Source organism: Protopterus annectens, chromosome 2.part0 (assembly GCF_019279795.1).
Source record: "Protopterus annectens isolate FY-2018-M chromosome 2.part0, PAN1.0, whole genome shotgun sequence".
NCBI classification, from domain to species: Eukaryota; Metazoa; Chordata; order Ceratodontiformes; family Protopteridae; genus Protopterus; species Protopterus annectens.
This window is the reverse complement of record NC_056728.1, coordinates 74,742,727-74,759,772: the sequence shown is the minus strand read 5'-3', so window position 1 is coordinate 74,759,772 and position 17,046 is coordinate 74,742,727. Positions and strand designations below refer to the sequence as shown.

Genomic DNA, 17,046 nt, shown 5'->3' with positions numbered 1-17,046 from the left:
CTCAGCAACTTTCTAGATTAAAGCAATAATATTTACATTTGCTGATCATCTATTTAAGAGAAAAAAAGCTAATTAGACACGTTATGACCAATGGGATTTCTTCATATGTCTGTAAGTTGTGTTTTTCAATACATATTACTCAGATTAGTCAGTACTACTATTGTCATGCAGATCTGCAGATTTTATAGCCTTAGTGAGTTAATTTGACATGCCAGCTATACTTTATACTAGTCTGATGGATAATAGCACAGCTGTTTTATAAAGAGCTTTAACTCTTTCTTGGTACAGTTTATTAGGAAAAGTTTTAAATATATATATTTACTATTACCATGTAGAGTACTGGTAAACTAACACTTTGAGAAGTGCTGGCTTTGGGATTTTTTTGTCACATTTTTTATATAAGCAGACTTGTTTTCAAAGGGCATACTATAGATGCTTGCATGCTAATGCTTAAATTCTCACTAGCCCAATCTCCCACTTCTGCATAGCACTCCCAACACCAGACCTCATAAGCTATATAATCTTATCAGAACCCTGAGTCTAACCCTAAAAACTCCCACTCAATTCCCAACTTAAGTCCTCGCTCTCCCTCACTAAACCACCATCCCACCCTAAATTCCCTAACACTAAAATTCCCCTCCCACTCACTCTCTACTGCTGATGCAGTTTGCTCACTCAAACTTGAATAATTCATTTCAGTAAGCCATTTCAGCTACTTGCCCAAATTTATATTCAGGTTTGAATGTGATTGGCAGCCTACCCAAAGGTTTAAGATGCTCAAGCCTCTGGCTTTGAAGCTCTGGTTTTCAAGTTTTTGGGGCGCTAGTGCTTGCAATAGAAGTAGTTTCAAATCTTAACACATCTTGTAACCTAGAAAACTGTTTTGAGATATTCTATTACATAATTATTTAATCTTTAAAATTCAGAAACTTTGACATGAAATTTAAGTAATGAATTGCTTTTTCATGAGATTCTGCAAAATATTCTAGAAAAAGAGAGAGAAAAAACTAGATTGTGGGCTACATATAATACCTTAGTCCAGACCTCTCAACGGTCCCTATTTTGGTGACGCATTCTTATTTTTAGATCAGATTTACTTCTGTACAAGATGATTCTATTTTTGGAGGTATGACCCTGTTTTAAGGCTTGATTTATTTCTTCACACAATTTTCTTAATTAGTCTCACCACACTCAATTTTTTGAAGCTTTCTAGCACATAGAAAATCACAGTACATGAACAAACATAATAGTGACACCAAGAATACATGAAAAAAGAAGGCACACCTTAACTCCCTTTTCCAGAAGTAAAAATAAATAACCTTGCATGGTAGAATTTTACAATACAGTTCATCAAAGTTCACAGAATTTACACTGATAATGTGTTTATATTTTTCCATCACTTTCTGTCACTGTGTTTTTTAAATATATGTTTGAGTAGTCTTCTAAATTCCTACTGGAAGCATGAACAGTCATGTGCTATCTGGTATTCAAGTTTCATGCCAAATAGACGTCCAGATTTTTGATTGGCTGCACCTTCTTTTAAAAGGCTTTTGTACCTGTTTTCATTGTCATCAGGTTGAGAGGAATGCTTTCATCTGTAGGTAGTGTGCATGCCAAATAAGAAACAGGAAACTATTTACTAAGTTCGACAGGCAGCCGAGAAGAGATTTACTGAGTAACATTACATTTGTTATTTGTACCATCTCATAGTGTAAACGGTTGAAGCTTTGATTATAACCAAGATGAACCAGATTCATTTAGGCTTCTGTGCACCAAAAGAACAGGTTAGGGGAGGATCAAAGTGAGTGATTGATAGTGGTTCAACCATTGGGGGGGTACAGGTCCCATGTTATAAGCAATATGTGGGAAAGGCTTCACCTATGCAGTATGTACATAAAGGAAGGGCTCAGCAGAATGAGCCATTCAAGGACTGAACTACATCATCGACAAGCACAGGATGTTTGTAGAAGTGCATACCCAGACTGATTCAGAATGGGAGGGATTGTACTATACACTCTGGCCACCAGGAAGGAACTAGTAGGATGCAATAATCCATTTCCTTCTAGATGATGGCCATAATCACTACCTCTAATTTTCATGGACTGACCTGGTAGCCCCAGATACCAGAAGTGGGAAAGTATAAATGCTCTTTTAAGGGAAGGGGACAAAAGTGCATACAAGAACGTTATTATTTTTTAAGTGTCTGTAGTTTACAAAAAAATTATCAGTAAAATGTTTCAAATGCTATATTTCAAAATGTAGATCTTTAAATGTTATAGTATACCATAATAAAACCAAGCATGTGCTTTGTTTAATCAAGACAGTGTTCATATCAGATGTACGATATCTAAGGCTAAAACCTGTAAACTGTCTCAGTGTGTATTTGGGTGTGCACACGTGTGTGTGTATTGTCTCAATGTATATCTGGGTGTGCACACATGCACACACATGTGTGTATTGTCTTAATGTATACTTGGGTGTGCACACATGCACACTTGTTTTAATATGCCAACATCATGAATAAGAGTGAGAAAGGGTGTATTTTGTTTAAGATTTATCAGATTGCTAAATTGGTAGGGAACCTTTCTGACATATGTCATTTTGTTAAATGACATGCATCATGTGTATTTAAATATGCTGTTTCTGACAGAGAAAAGTAGTTCATTGATCACATTTTGCATGAGTAATTTTGAGTTTTGAGATTATTATATCACTAGATCTGAGTTCAACTCGGAGCCACTGACAGTTCTGTCTAAATCATTTGTTTTGTTAATAAACTACTGACGCATTCAAAAGTTATTATTTTAGTAGATTAAAATCAATTACACCACGTATTATGTAGTTCATAAATTGATTGCTTCAACTTATAAAAAAGTGATTCTGTAGTAATAAACAGTACATGACTAAAGATTTTAAATGCACCTGAGTTGTACAATAGAGACATGTATGCTTTTTTAGCTGTGGACAGCAAAAGACTATGGGCCACACCTCTCAAATGTCATCACTAAACAACAACATAACTAAATAAGATCCCTCATCCATTAGTATTAACTACAGGTTTTATTGGCATGGTTCTTTGCCACATGATCTTTGTACTACATGGTCTGTAGCATACAGTTTATACCTAGGCCACAGATCTAGGAGATGTGATCCAGAATATCATCCTTTTTGGCTTTTGTTTAGTACTGCAGACTTACAGGCTACAGGTTGGTTATACAGCAGAGTTCTCATGCTGTCTTTATGTTTTTGTTTTATGAATGAGAATATATAAAAGGCATTAAACTCATTCCACATTTTACCCCATTATGCATCACTCTTTATGAAGCGATACCCTGTTCCATGGAGTTCAGGAATCCTGCCATCGTTTTTTAAACACACAGTATTATTTGACCAAATGGTTTCAGTTTGTACCTAGAGTATATCAGTAATGTAACTGAAATACAGCTGTGTTGGTATAGATGGATAAAGCCCTGACTAAGAGCAAGGAGACCCAGGTTCCTTTTGCAGCCTGGATTCCTGTTTCAGCTAGCAAGGAGAAAAATTAGGAGGGAAGCAGCTTGTTTAGCTCACCTCTCTTCAGGAAAAGGGTTTGGGGCACATGCCGAGGGCACTCAGTCCCATGATGGAGTCACCAGTAGTGACCAGAAGCCACACAAGAGTGTTGGCATCAAGAAAGCCAAGCTAATCATGAGGGATTATATCACTTGCAGAAGCTAGTGACACACTCTCACCATTGCTGATTGCATTCTAAGCAATAGAGCTCCCTACTGGTCTTGAACAGTTGGATTAAGAATTTAAGATAGAAAAAAATACTTTGATGGATGACAGCACAGCTCTCCAAGACTCATTATTACTGTGTGAGGAATGAATGGGACTACAGAGCTAAGCAGACAGGGAGGCTTGACAGCCATTGCAGAGGAGAAAAAAATAAGCAAAAAATAGTAAAGCTTTAAATGCAGATAGTTAATGTCTCCTATTCAATTAGTTAGCAAGCTTTAGATGCAGATAGTTAATGTCTCCTATTCAATTAGTTAGCAAGCTTTAGATGCAGATAGTTAATGTCTCCTATTCAATTAGTTAGCAAGCTTTAGATGCAGATAGTTAATGTCTCCTATTCAATTAGTTAGCAAGCTTTAGATGCAGATAGTTAATGTCTCCTATTCAATTAGTTAGCAAGCTTTAGATGCAGATAGTTAATGTCTCCTATTCAATTAGTTAGCAAGCTTTAGATGCAGATAGTTAGTCTCCTATTCAATTAGTTAGCAAGCTTTAGATGCAGATAGTTAATGTCTCCTATTCAATTAGTTAGCAAACTTTAGATGCAGATAGTTAATGTCTCCTATTCAATTAGTTAGCAAGCTTTAGATGCAGATAGTTAATGTCTCCTATTCAATTAGTTAGCAAGCTTTAGATGCAGATAGTTAATTTCTCCTATTCAATTAGTTACCAAGCTTTAGATGCAGATAGTTAATGTCTCCTATTCAATTAGTTAGCAAACTTTAGATGCAGATAGTTAATGTCTCCTATTCAATTAGTTAGCAAGCTTTAGATGCAGATAGTTAATGTCTCCTATTCAATTAGTTAGCAAACTTTAGATGCAGATAGTTAATGTCTCCTATTCAATTAGTTAGCAAGCTTTAGATGCAGATAGTTAATGTCTCCTATTCAATTAGTTAGCAAACTTTAGATGCAGATAGTTAATGTCTCCTATTCAATTAGTTAGCAAGCTTTAGATGCAGATAGTTAATGTCTCCTATTCAATTAGTTAGCAAACTTTAGATGCAGATAGTTAATGTCTCCTATTCAATTAGTTACCAAGCTTTAGATGCAGATAGTTAATGTCTCCTATTCAATTAGTTAGCAAGCTTTAGATGCAGATAGTTAATGTCTCCTATTCAATTAGTTACCAAGCTTTAGATGCAGATAGTTAATGTCTGCTGTTCAATTAGTTAGCAAGCTTTAGATGCAGATAGTTAATGTCTCCTATTCAATTAGTTAGCAAGCTTTAGATGCAGATAGTTAATGTCTGCTATTCAATTAGTTAGCAAGCTTTAGATGCAGATAGTTAATGTCTCCTATTCAATTAGTTAGCAAGCTTTAGATGCGGATAGTTAATGTCTCCTATTCAATTAGTTAGCAAGCTTTAGATGCAGATAGTTAATGTCTCCTATTCAATTAGTTAGCAAGCTTTAGATGCAGATAGTTAATGTCTGCTATTCGATTAGTTAGCAAGCTTTAGATGCAGATAGTTAATGTCTGCTATTCAATTAGTTAGCAAGCTTTAGATGCAGATAGTTAATGTCTCCTATTCAATTAGTTAGCAAGCTTTAGATGCGGATAGTTAATGTCTCCTATTCAATTAGTTAGCAAGCTTTAGATGCAGATAGTTAATGTCTCCTATTCAATTAGTTAGCAAGCTTTAGATGCAGATAGTTAATGTCTGCTATTCAATTAGTTAGCAAGCTTTAGATGCAGATAGTTAATGTCTCCTATTCAATTAGTTAGCAAGCTTTAGATGCAGATAGTTAATGTCTCCTATTCAATTAGTTAGCAAGCTTTAGATGCAGATAGTTAATGTCTGCTATTCAATTAGTTAGCAAGCTTTAGATGCAGATAGTTAGTCTCCTATTCAATTAGTTACCAAGCTTTAGATACAGATAGTTAATGTCTCCTAATCAATTAGTTACCAAGCTTTAGATGCAGATAGTTAATGTCTCCTATTCAATTAGTTAGCAAGCTTTAGATGCAGATAGTTAATGTCTCCTATTCAATTAGTTACAAAGCTAAACAATGACAAATATGCCATTTAGCACAGCTTTTCAGTCTCATCTTTTTTTCCATTGATGGACTTGTTGCATTTCTGATTTTACTTTAGAAATGTTATACACTGTTTCAGTACGCAGATCAACTGCAGTCATAAAAATATTTTTGTTTGTATTAGTCCGTCAGTTTACTAGTGATTTTGTTACCTGAATTGCTACTAGTCCTATTCAGTTCTGCCTGCAAAACAGGTTTGTGTCCTTTTCTGTTAAATTTGCCTACCTGAAAAAATGATTTACCACATTTATGACACCCAGTTAAAAGGAGAACATATTTTTTCTATGTTGTTCACCCCATCTATGTCAAGATGACAGCTGTTGAAGAAGATGGCTTTCATTTTAAATTTCTTTATACGACTTTATCCTAAATCAATTACATATACATATATAGATTCTCATAAACCCTGATTTCTTGTATAAACAAATATTGGATATCAGCAAGTTCTTTTTGGGCTTGCATTCAGTTTTAATAGTATTAGATTATAACTTTATAATTGTTAGAAATACTGAATACACTAATTGCATCATCACTTACCAGATACAGAAAGGTAGGAACTTTAACTATATTTGCTCTTCACAAACAGATCTGGAGTGATGCTGTAAATGTTAAATCTCCACACCCACTGCCTGCCAAATGCTCGTGAAAAATCAGTCATGCTGATGGCGTGAAGAAATGAGACAAAATGAACAATTAAAGAATGCAATTGTGTTTTGAAAAGTGCTGCTACTTTTTACTGTATACACCAGAATGTCTCTGGAAGTTGTGACCAGTGCACTTAAAATTAAACTGACCTACGGCATTTTTTAAATTTTTTTGTCAGTTTTTGTTTTATTGAAAATTTTAGACTCATTAAGTCAAACAGATAAATTATTTGTAGTATCCTTGCTCTAAAGTGGTTTTGCATGCTTTTCTTTGGAAATATTGGTTTATGGATACACATCTGCTTTTAAGTAAAACAAAACAATCTGTTGCAACTTGCTAACAAAATGTTGAGTCTGAATAGTAATTAGTACAGTGGTTGTTTATCCTGATATACATTAATCCATACTTTGAACAACAAGCAGAGATAAGCTCCGTAAAATATTTTTTAATTAGTGAACATTGGAGTAATGACCTAAAAGTTGTTTTCACTGAGGATATTATGACCCTGCCACTGTATCATGGCTTGTCGTAACTTCTAGTAATTTCAGGGACTCCTAATGAAGATTACATAATAAACAGTGATATGAGTGCATGCTTATATGCAGCTGTAACATTTACTTATGTGGTGGTGGCAAGTGAAGGAGGAGAGACAGTCAACTGTCACCCCAGAATGCAAGGCACTATGGGTCTTCTTCTTTTGGCTTTTCCCGGTTAGGGGTCGCCACAGCGGATCACCTGTCCATTCATGATTGGCAGTGGAGTTTTTACGGTGTTGAGTTGCCAGCCCGGCACCCAGCCTTCCACAGAAGGCACACACACACAAACACACACACACACACACACACACACACACACACACACACACACACACATATGCACTCACGCCTAGGGCCAATTTATAGTATCCAATACACCTACAGCATGACTTTGGGATGTGGGAGGAAACCGGAGCACCTGGAGGAAACCCACATGACCACAGGGAGGACATGCAGACTCCACACAGTAGGCACCCCAGCTGAAGATCGAACCAGAGAACGTCTTGCTGTGAGGTGGCAATGCTAACCCCTGCACCACTGCGGCCACCCAATGCAAGGCACTATGGATAATGAATGTATATTGCTCTATACATTACAACAAAGAAAGGACACACATTGTAAAATACATTAACTGCACAGTTTTAGAACATAATTTAGCATTTGAAGAGATCAGCAGGCATATTGTATAGGTTTGGCCAGATAGTTTAGAGTTGGGGTACAAGGTATTAACCTTAAATCTATGACAAAATATGTTACAAGAGTAAAGTAACCAAGATGTTGGGGCCAGTATGAACTGCTTGAGCTTATCTAACACCAGTGTCATTAGTGAAGCTCACTCGTTACCAGGAAAGAACAGTGGAGCCAAAAGGAAAGATAATGCACCTCCAGCAATGGAGGTCACTATAGTAGAACACAATGAGAGTAGAGAAGCTGTTAGAGAGACTAGTATATCATCTGATGCTGATTCCAGTGTAACATGTGCACCTAAAGATGACTTGAACTACCAGGTTTTCCTATAAGTCTCATCAAAGATGCAAATCGGCTTTCTCAAACTCCAAGAGATCGTAAAATAAACCAGGGGAGAGTGAAAAGGAAGATACAACAAGAGCAAAAAGATATATAAAGAAGATGTGGCAAGATTTAACAATGCACTAGTATGGAACATTTAATCCAGGCCACTTAATCACAATAAGTGTTCTTTATTAAATAAAGGCTTGTCGTTTGTACCCTCATTAGCAGTAGGGCTAACTGACGCCATTGTGGACTTAAAAATGTTTAAAAACGAACACAGGAGCAACTACCATAAGCGCTTTTGTCTTAGGCACAAGACTTCATCAGATACTCCATCATTATTTTACTAGTCTTTTATACAAACACCAATTAATTAACATTCACAATTAACTACTTAAAGCAACATCACCAAAAATATTAAAATGTCATTATAAAACAATATTTTATACTATATTAAAATTTAAAACCTCAAAAATTGTATATATGTATGTATATAGCCACCTACTAAAAATATTACCTAAATATTCTTAAATATTCCTGAATATTAGATCTAAAAAACATTAAATCAAAATTGATAAAAACATTTTTTGTATATATATGTATGTGTATTTGTATTATGTTGCAAATACTTAATCAAATGTGCAACTATGCAAACTTATGGAATATGTAATGTAATTATACTGTAGAAGCTTTTTGTACCAAAACTGGTTTAATAGAAATATATTCATTTAATCCAGGTGGTGCATTAGACCTTAACCTAAGTTGCCATACCAGTTCTTTGTTTAGTAACATATTTTTATAATCACCACCCCCAATGTAATTTCTAATAACGTCAATAATTCCAAATTTATATCCACTGAAAGTACTGCAGTAAATAGAATGTTTATATAACACACTAGAATCTTTCTTATTTTTAACATCGTAACAGTGTTCATAAATTCTGTCCTTGAATACCCTTTCAGTTTTACCCACATAGTATGCAGGGCATTCATTACATACAGCCAAATATACTAACATCTTTGTACAGCAGTTACCTCTGCAGAATCTAACAACACTACCCATGCCATTTTCTAATTTAATACTACCTTCTTTCAAAATATTGGAACACTGTTTGCAGCCACCACAGGGAACTGTGCCCTTACCATCATATTTATTCCGGGGCATATTTACCTCAAAAGATTTTTTAAGACTAAACCCTGTCCTAAAAGAAAATGAAGGTGTTGGCCCAACAGATTCAAACAATTCCCTGTGTGTTTTTAGCAAACTCCAATTGTCCTTCAATATTTTCATAAAAGTTTCAGAGAAGTCATTGTGTTCAATTACACAGGCCCTATGATATTTATTAGTGTTTTCCATCACCATGTTGTTATTACTATTGATCATATTAAACTTGTCCTTCAAAGGCCTACCTAAGAGTGGTGTATATTTGTGACCCCAACCTCTATAAACCTCCCCCAATACTGTGTCAATAAAATCTTCTGGGTATCCCCTCTCTATAAACATCAATTTTAATTTTCTCAACTCCTGCTCTAAATCTACAAACTCCGATGTCATACGAGCAATACGGACTCCTTGCCCTTTAATTAAACTTTTTTCTTTTTTTCATAAACATGGGATGGTTACTGGAAAAATGTAAATAACTATTACACCAAGTAGGCTTTCTATAAATTTTAGACTTAAAACCAGTATCTGTTTGTAAAATTGTTATGTCCAAATAGTTGATAACCTTTTTGTCCCATGTATATGTAAATCTAAAGAAGGGGGTGCTATGATTAATATACTCAACAAAATCTTTAACACTATCTTCTTCACCTTTCCATAAAATAAAAATATCATCCAGAAATCTGACATAAAGGCGGATGTTCCCCGAATACCTACTAGGAAAAACAAATCTGTTTTCCCACAACATAACTAAATTTGCGTAAACGGGGGCACAATTTGCCCCCATTGCCACACCACTTATTTGTTGATAAAATTCTCCTTGAAAGTGTATATAATTATTATCCAACACTACTTCCATTAGTTCTAAGACAAGTTTAATGTTGTCCTGCGACAAAGTGGAAAATTTATATACACTCTCACTAAAATATTTTTGCCCCTCAGTTCTAGGTATGGTGGTAAACAAATCAGTAACATCGATATTCAGAAAACTAAGCCCTTTCTCCCATGCCTCGTGGGTAAGTTTACTCAGGAATTCCCAGGAATCCTTGATCAAATGCTCTGTTTTAATAACAATTTCCTTCAACAAATGATCAATATAAACTGCAATTGGATGCGTCTTGGAGCCCTTTGCTGACACAATAGGTCTAAATGGGGGCTCCTTTATGTTTTTATGAACTTTGGGAATACCAAAAATAATGGGAATTTTAGGATTTTGCTGTTTCAAAAAATAATAAGTCATCCCACTAATCCAATTTTCGAGCATGTATTCTTCAAGCAGGGAATCAATCCGCCCATATGCTATATGAATCTCATTCCGAGAAACTGACAAATAAACATTAGTGTCCATCAAAATGTTTGTAATCATGTTGTTATATTCTTCAGTACCATAAAAAATAGCACCCCCTCCCTTATCTGGCTTCATAATACGTAATGAAGTATTGTTTTTTAATTCATCAAGTAACACTCTTTCTTTCCTAGTTAAATTGTTTTCCCCTCTGTATTTTTTGTTGTTATTTCCACTATGTGCTACATAAATTTCATCAGTAACTTGTCTTTCAAAAATCAAAAGAGCAGGATGGAGGGTTGGATTTGTAATACTATCCCTAAAGGGGCCCAATACACTTCCTTCCTCTACTATTTCATTATTCTTATAAATCAAGGCAAAATTAAGTTTTCTCAGGTATAATTTTAAATCAATTAAAACCTGAGCTATATCTAAACCATGATTGGTCACAAATTTAAATCCTTTAGGTAATAAAGAAAAATGTTCCTTTTTTAGTGTAAGCCCAGTGTAGTTATATATTTTGAACCCTTTATATTCTGCCACTATACCATTTGAATCTACCTCATAAAAAACTTCACCCCCTTCTGAAGTTACTTCCAACCTTTGTTGTTTTGATATAATGTGGGTGGGGGATGTTGGCCTGAATCCATTTTGCATCTGTTCATGTTGGCCAACCTCTCTGACCTCCTCGGAACTTGGAAGTTTTTTTGCTGCTGGTAATCCGAAAAAGAATCTAACTCATCCACACCACCCTGAAAGTCATGTTCCATTCTGTTTCCTCTAAACTGTTGTAAGTCAATCCCTTCCCTCTCTTTGTAACCTATACCCACTTTGTTATCTATATTTTTTCTAGGTCCTGGGTAAGCCTTTTTTGAATCATATTGCTGCTTGTCCCTGATTAACTTTTTTTGTTTTCTCAAAAAGATATTCTCAACCCTTCTATTTATTCTACACAGTACCTTATTGTACAAATTCTCATATTCATTAAAAAGAAGATCTTTTAAAATGTTGTGATTCAGTTGTTCAACTTCTTTCTTATATAAAGCTATTGTAATTTCGTTATGCTTAATAAGCTTTAAATAGTTAATTGTGAATGTTAATTAATTGGTGTTTGTATAAAAGACTAGTAAAATAATGATGGAGTATCTGATGAAGTCTTGTGCCTAAGACGAAAGCGCTTATGGTAGTTGCTCCTGTGTTCGTTTTTCAATAAAGTGGATTATTGATGGACTATTGGTCGTTTTACTGGTATTTGGACAGCTTTTTTCTGCATTCTTGGTTGGACTTTGGTTTTATTCCTTAACAAGACTTAAAAATGTTTGTTAGGACTGTTGGTTTAAAGTTACTATTTGTTAATAGTAATTCGGCAAGAAACTTTAGAAAACCAAGTACTTTCATTCCTATCAGTCACCCGATTTTAGTGACTTTTAGTAAGAGATGCAAATCTGAGTTGCGTACTGTAATGAATCAAAAGAATATGAAATATGTGAATTTAAATAGCAGTGAATAGGAGGGTTTGCGGCATCTTAAGAGTGATCCATCCATTGTTAATAAAGCTGCTGACAAGGGTGGACCAGTTATTATGGACCGTGAATATTACTTTGATTCTATAAAAAATATGTTAAGTGATAATAAGGTATATGAAAAGGTACCTGAATCTTATATAGATGTTATCTCATCTAGGAGTTACAATGCATTATATTAATGTTTACTTTGCAGATGCATTGATTATGATATGTTCAGATAGTTTTTGGTAGATGACCCCATCATTCCAGTAATTCATGAGCTTCCCAAAATACACAAAGATCCATTATGTCCACCATTCAGGCCTATAGTTTCAGTCTGGGGATGGTGCATTGAATGTTAAGACTGATAGTAGACAAGAATTAATATATTCTAAGGGGCATGAAACAGTTCCTAAATGATTTATATAAATTCTTAAGTGAGATATCTCTGGATCCCAGAAATGTGTTATTTTTCACACTTGCCGTACCATCTTTGTTCACTATGATACCTAATGTGAAGGGCAATGATATGCTGAAATGTTATTTAGTAGACAAGGATCTTTAACTCACAGTTCTATAGATCTAATATGTTTATTGATGGAACTGATATTTGAAAACAATGTGTTTTTATTTGATCAGGAATTATATTTGCAAAAGGAAGCTGTTGTGATGGATACGCCCACAGCAAATAGTTATGCAAATTTAGTGATGGCTAAATGGGAAAATGAAACGTTTTTAAGGACCTGTAGATGTAAACAAGTTATTTTTCACAGGCGCTTTGTAGATGACTTGTTTCTGTTATGGGATAGCTTTGAATGTGAATTATCTTTATTGTCTGACCACCTAAATGGAAGTACATCCTTTCTGAGGTTTGATATGAATACCTCGTGGAGTGAAATTAATTTTCTTAACATAAAAATTTACAAGAAAACTGAAAACACAGTTTGCACTACAATTTATAGGAAAGGATGTCATAGCAACAATGTATTGTATAGGACCAGCATGCATCCCAATCACATCTTTAAGAACATAGTGAAAGGGCAAATGTTCAGGATGTTGAGGCTGAATCCTGATGATGGAAAATTTGAGGTGGATTTAAATTACTTAAAAGTTAGATTGAGGTAAAGGGGTTATAAGAACCAAGATATAGAAGGGTCACTTTCAGATATTAATGTCCATAGACATACTACAGCAAGACCATACTTCTCCCGAAAGGTGTCACCCACAAACACTTCTGTCAAGCCTACTTGTGATACGATACGCATGCCTATGTTTTTTGGGAACAACACTAATATTATAACAGTTGTTGTGAAGAAAAACTGGCCTATACTAACTAGTGACTTGACCATTAAGAATATTGTAGGAGACAAACCTAAATTCTCTTTTAAGAGTAAGAGAAATTTGAAACGTATGCTTTGCTATCCTAAAGATTTGAACACAGATCAATGGGGGGGGGGGGGGTCACAGTTCCTTGCAGGAAATGCAGCTTTTGCAGATATATTGATTCCACTGGGGAGATTATACACCCAGGTTTTAATAATGTTTTTAAATTTAATACAGCAGCTAGTTGTGACACATTTGATGTGGTTTATTTATTGGTTTGCTCTTGCAGAATGTTTTATATAGGCAAGACCAACAGACATTTCAGAGATAGAATAAGAGAGCATATATATGATATAAAGAAAGGACATCTTAATGTATTAGCCAAGAGCATCTCTGGGCACACACATACATTTACGTTTTTAGTTATGAAGAGAGTAACAGCTGGTTATGGAGGGGGGATATAGAGAATAAAACTGAGGTATCTGAAGCACAATGGATAATCAGACTACAGGCTGATGCCAGTTTTGGCCTCAATGATAAGGTACCACTTAAACCCCTCTTGAAAGATAGACCTTCATATAAATATGATTGTATGACTTGACACAATACACACACACACACATACACACACACACACACACACATATATATATATATATATATATATATATATATATATATATATATATATATGTATACATGAATACATTCATTTGAGCATCCACACTAACCTCGAATGGGTATAACGCCGAATCAGAATGTCGAATTTCAAAGTGGCGAATGGTCGTAATGTCCTAAAAAACACTGAATGTGACATTTTCGACCGCTCTACCACCTAAACAAGCGCTATCATGGGTCAAAAAAGAGGGGGTATTGTGTGTTTCGCACCTTTGAACATCTGATGAAGCAGTGTCTCAACTGTGAAAGCACCTAATTCACTTTTATGGTTCTTTGGACTTAGAAAGCTGAAAGGGCAATGGAGTTATTATTCTGAATGTAACTTGGTATATACAAGCTATAATAAACCACTTATCAGCTAAATATTATAGTATAGTAACCTATTCTTTTATTTATAAAAAAAAAATTAAATTGATGTGTGTTTACTTGATGTAATGAATCATCATTACATACATTTTTGTTTGTTTAAATTTTTGTCAAATGACCAACCCTGTTTTGGTAAGATTTTTGTGATACCCAAGATTCACAAAAATGCTATTAATCTTTTAGCCTATTGTTTCTGCAAGTAGTAGTAAAATAAACAGTATTGCAGTATTTAGACTGTGTTTTAAATCCAGTGATTCAGTCTTCATTTTCTTTTATTTGAAACACTCATGGGATTTTTAGATTTCTTAAAGAATTACTGTTTTTGTGGCTCAGAGAGTTTTTTAGTAACCATTTATGTAGTTTCATTGTACACTTTGACATTGCAAACAACAGGTGTTGAACTCATTTATTTATATTTTAGCAGGCTGAGTGATTTTGATAATATCCATATTCGTCTAGGTTATTAATGAGCACTAAATCAAACAATACACATTTTTTTTATTTTGATGGCAAGATTTACTACTAACAGGTTTAGTTATGGGTCCCACAATGGCCCCATCATTTGCTTATCTAGTCATCTGGTGGTAGGAATATTACATTTTAAACATGTATAAGTTTTATACTTATGTAACCTTTTTATAAAAAGCACACAGATGATTTGCTTTTATCTGGACAGGTAGTTGTGAATAATTTAATTTTTTGGTTGATTTAAATAACTGCACTAGTTTTCTGAAAATTACTTTGTGATATCAGGGATAAGATATATTTTTTTAGACTTGACTATCAACTTAGACAAAGAAAAGAAATGTTTTCACAGCAGTGTTTTTAGAAAGGTCACCATAATCAATAATTAGTTGCATTGCATCAGTTAACATCCAAAACATACATAGAATGTAGGTATCAAACATTCAAATATTAGAATACAAAACACATTGATCTGAAAATATGCAAACACAAAACAAAAAATGGAACATAAACTATTTTATGCAGGGGCAAGCCCCCCCTTCACCTCTCTATACCCTACTAATGATGTATACCAGTTCTGAAATCACACAACAGGGCAAAGGACAAATTCCCACTCTTCACTGTACCATATACCTAAAACTTAAGAGACTTTAGTCCTTTAAGAAGGTAAACGGAACATTCAATATATTGAATGTTTGACTAAATGAAATGCAACTATATCTATATATATATATATATATATATATATATATATATATATATATATATATATATATATATATATATATATATATATATATATATATATATATATATATACACACACACACACACACACACACACACACACACACACACACACACATGTATAGACAAATACAGATATATGCATATATCTACTCATATAGATCCATACACATTATAAAATATGTGTATAACCACAATTTATTGAACTGTTTATCAGCGTCTTCAAATACACATTTGCTGTTATGTGTGAAAGAGCATAAATCACTGTTAAAAATATAAACATGAGGTAATGATCCAAAGAAACTCTTTCAATTTGCAAGGGAATAACTGAAAGATAAAGAAGATGGTCTTCAGCTGTCATTCATAATGGATTCTAGCATCAATCTGCTCACCATTCCCCAGGAAAACAGAGACTGATAGAAGGGGTATTTCTAGAAGATTCTAAATGAAGGACACTCCACAGAAGCTGTACTGCCTCATACACAGCCTACAGTGAAGGAGGGAGGAGAACCCACTCTAGAAATAGTATAAAGTACATTAAGGAAAGAGTCACAGAAAGCTACAGGATTAGATGAAGTCACTGCAGATATGATAAAGATGTTGGGTAGATTGTGGGAGAAATGATTATTTAGGGTACTTATTGCTATATGGAGAGAAAGAGGCATATCCCAGGTAAATGAAGAACAGACACCCTGGTGCTAGCATACAAGAACAAAGAGGGGCATTCACAACCAAGGGTAGTACAGACGCATCAAACTCTGGACAGGGTGACTAAAAAATTAATATTCTGTGTGAAACAGAGAGATGAAGACAGCGGAAGTCAAAGTAACGCCAGTTTCAGAGAATGTCAAGGATAATAGATTACAGTGGTTTAATCACATGTGCAGGAAAGATTTGGCAAAGATGATTTTGTAGAGACAAGAAAGCAGAAAATGGGTGGTTTACATGAGCAAAGACCTGTGACAATAGGGCTTGAGTTTCTGAGATGGTAGGAAAGTGGCTCTGAATGAAGAGAGGTGAGATGGTTAATGCAACATCTGGACCCCTTATTAAAGTGAGAGAAAGGCAGTTCATTAATGGAAAATGCTGAATCTCACACCCACAGACACAAACACACAATCTACAAAACAAATTCAATTGTATTTGCACTTCAGACCTTTCTTCTATTTTCAAGTAGTGAAGACAATCTTGGTATGTATTAATGGTTGCCAATTAAGCATTGTACAACACATAACCTCCCAAAAAATGCAAGCGCATTAGGAAGGAGAACTATTTTGTTTTGCTTGGGGAATTATAGCCAAACCCGATAAAATGCTAAATTAGCTCATTAACAACTTGTTGCACCCAGTTCTCATCTGTTATTCTAGTCTTATTACATTTTTCATTAAATACATATTCTCTAATGTCGTCTCTTTTCAAATGTCATCTCTTTTCATGCCTATAATGTGCCAAGATGTCATCATTTTCTGGTCATACCAGACTGTATTGCACAGGAAATCAGAGAAAT

At 34.6% G+C, this 17,046-nt stretch overlaps 1 protein-coding gene across 2 annotated transcripts in view; it reads right to left on the bottom strand.

Annotated features, from left to right (window-relative positions):
• The window catches only part of OBSL1 (obscurin like cytoskeletal adaptor 1), a 1,518,259-nt gene that overhangs the window by 500,519 nt on the left and 1,000,694 nt on the right, over window positions 1–17,046 (bottom strand). The gene's annotated exons all lie outside the window — the stretch shown is intronic.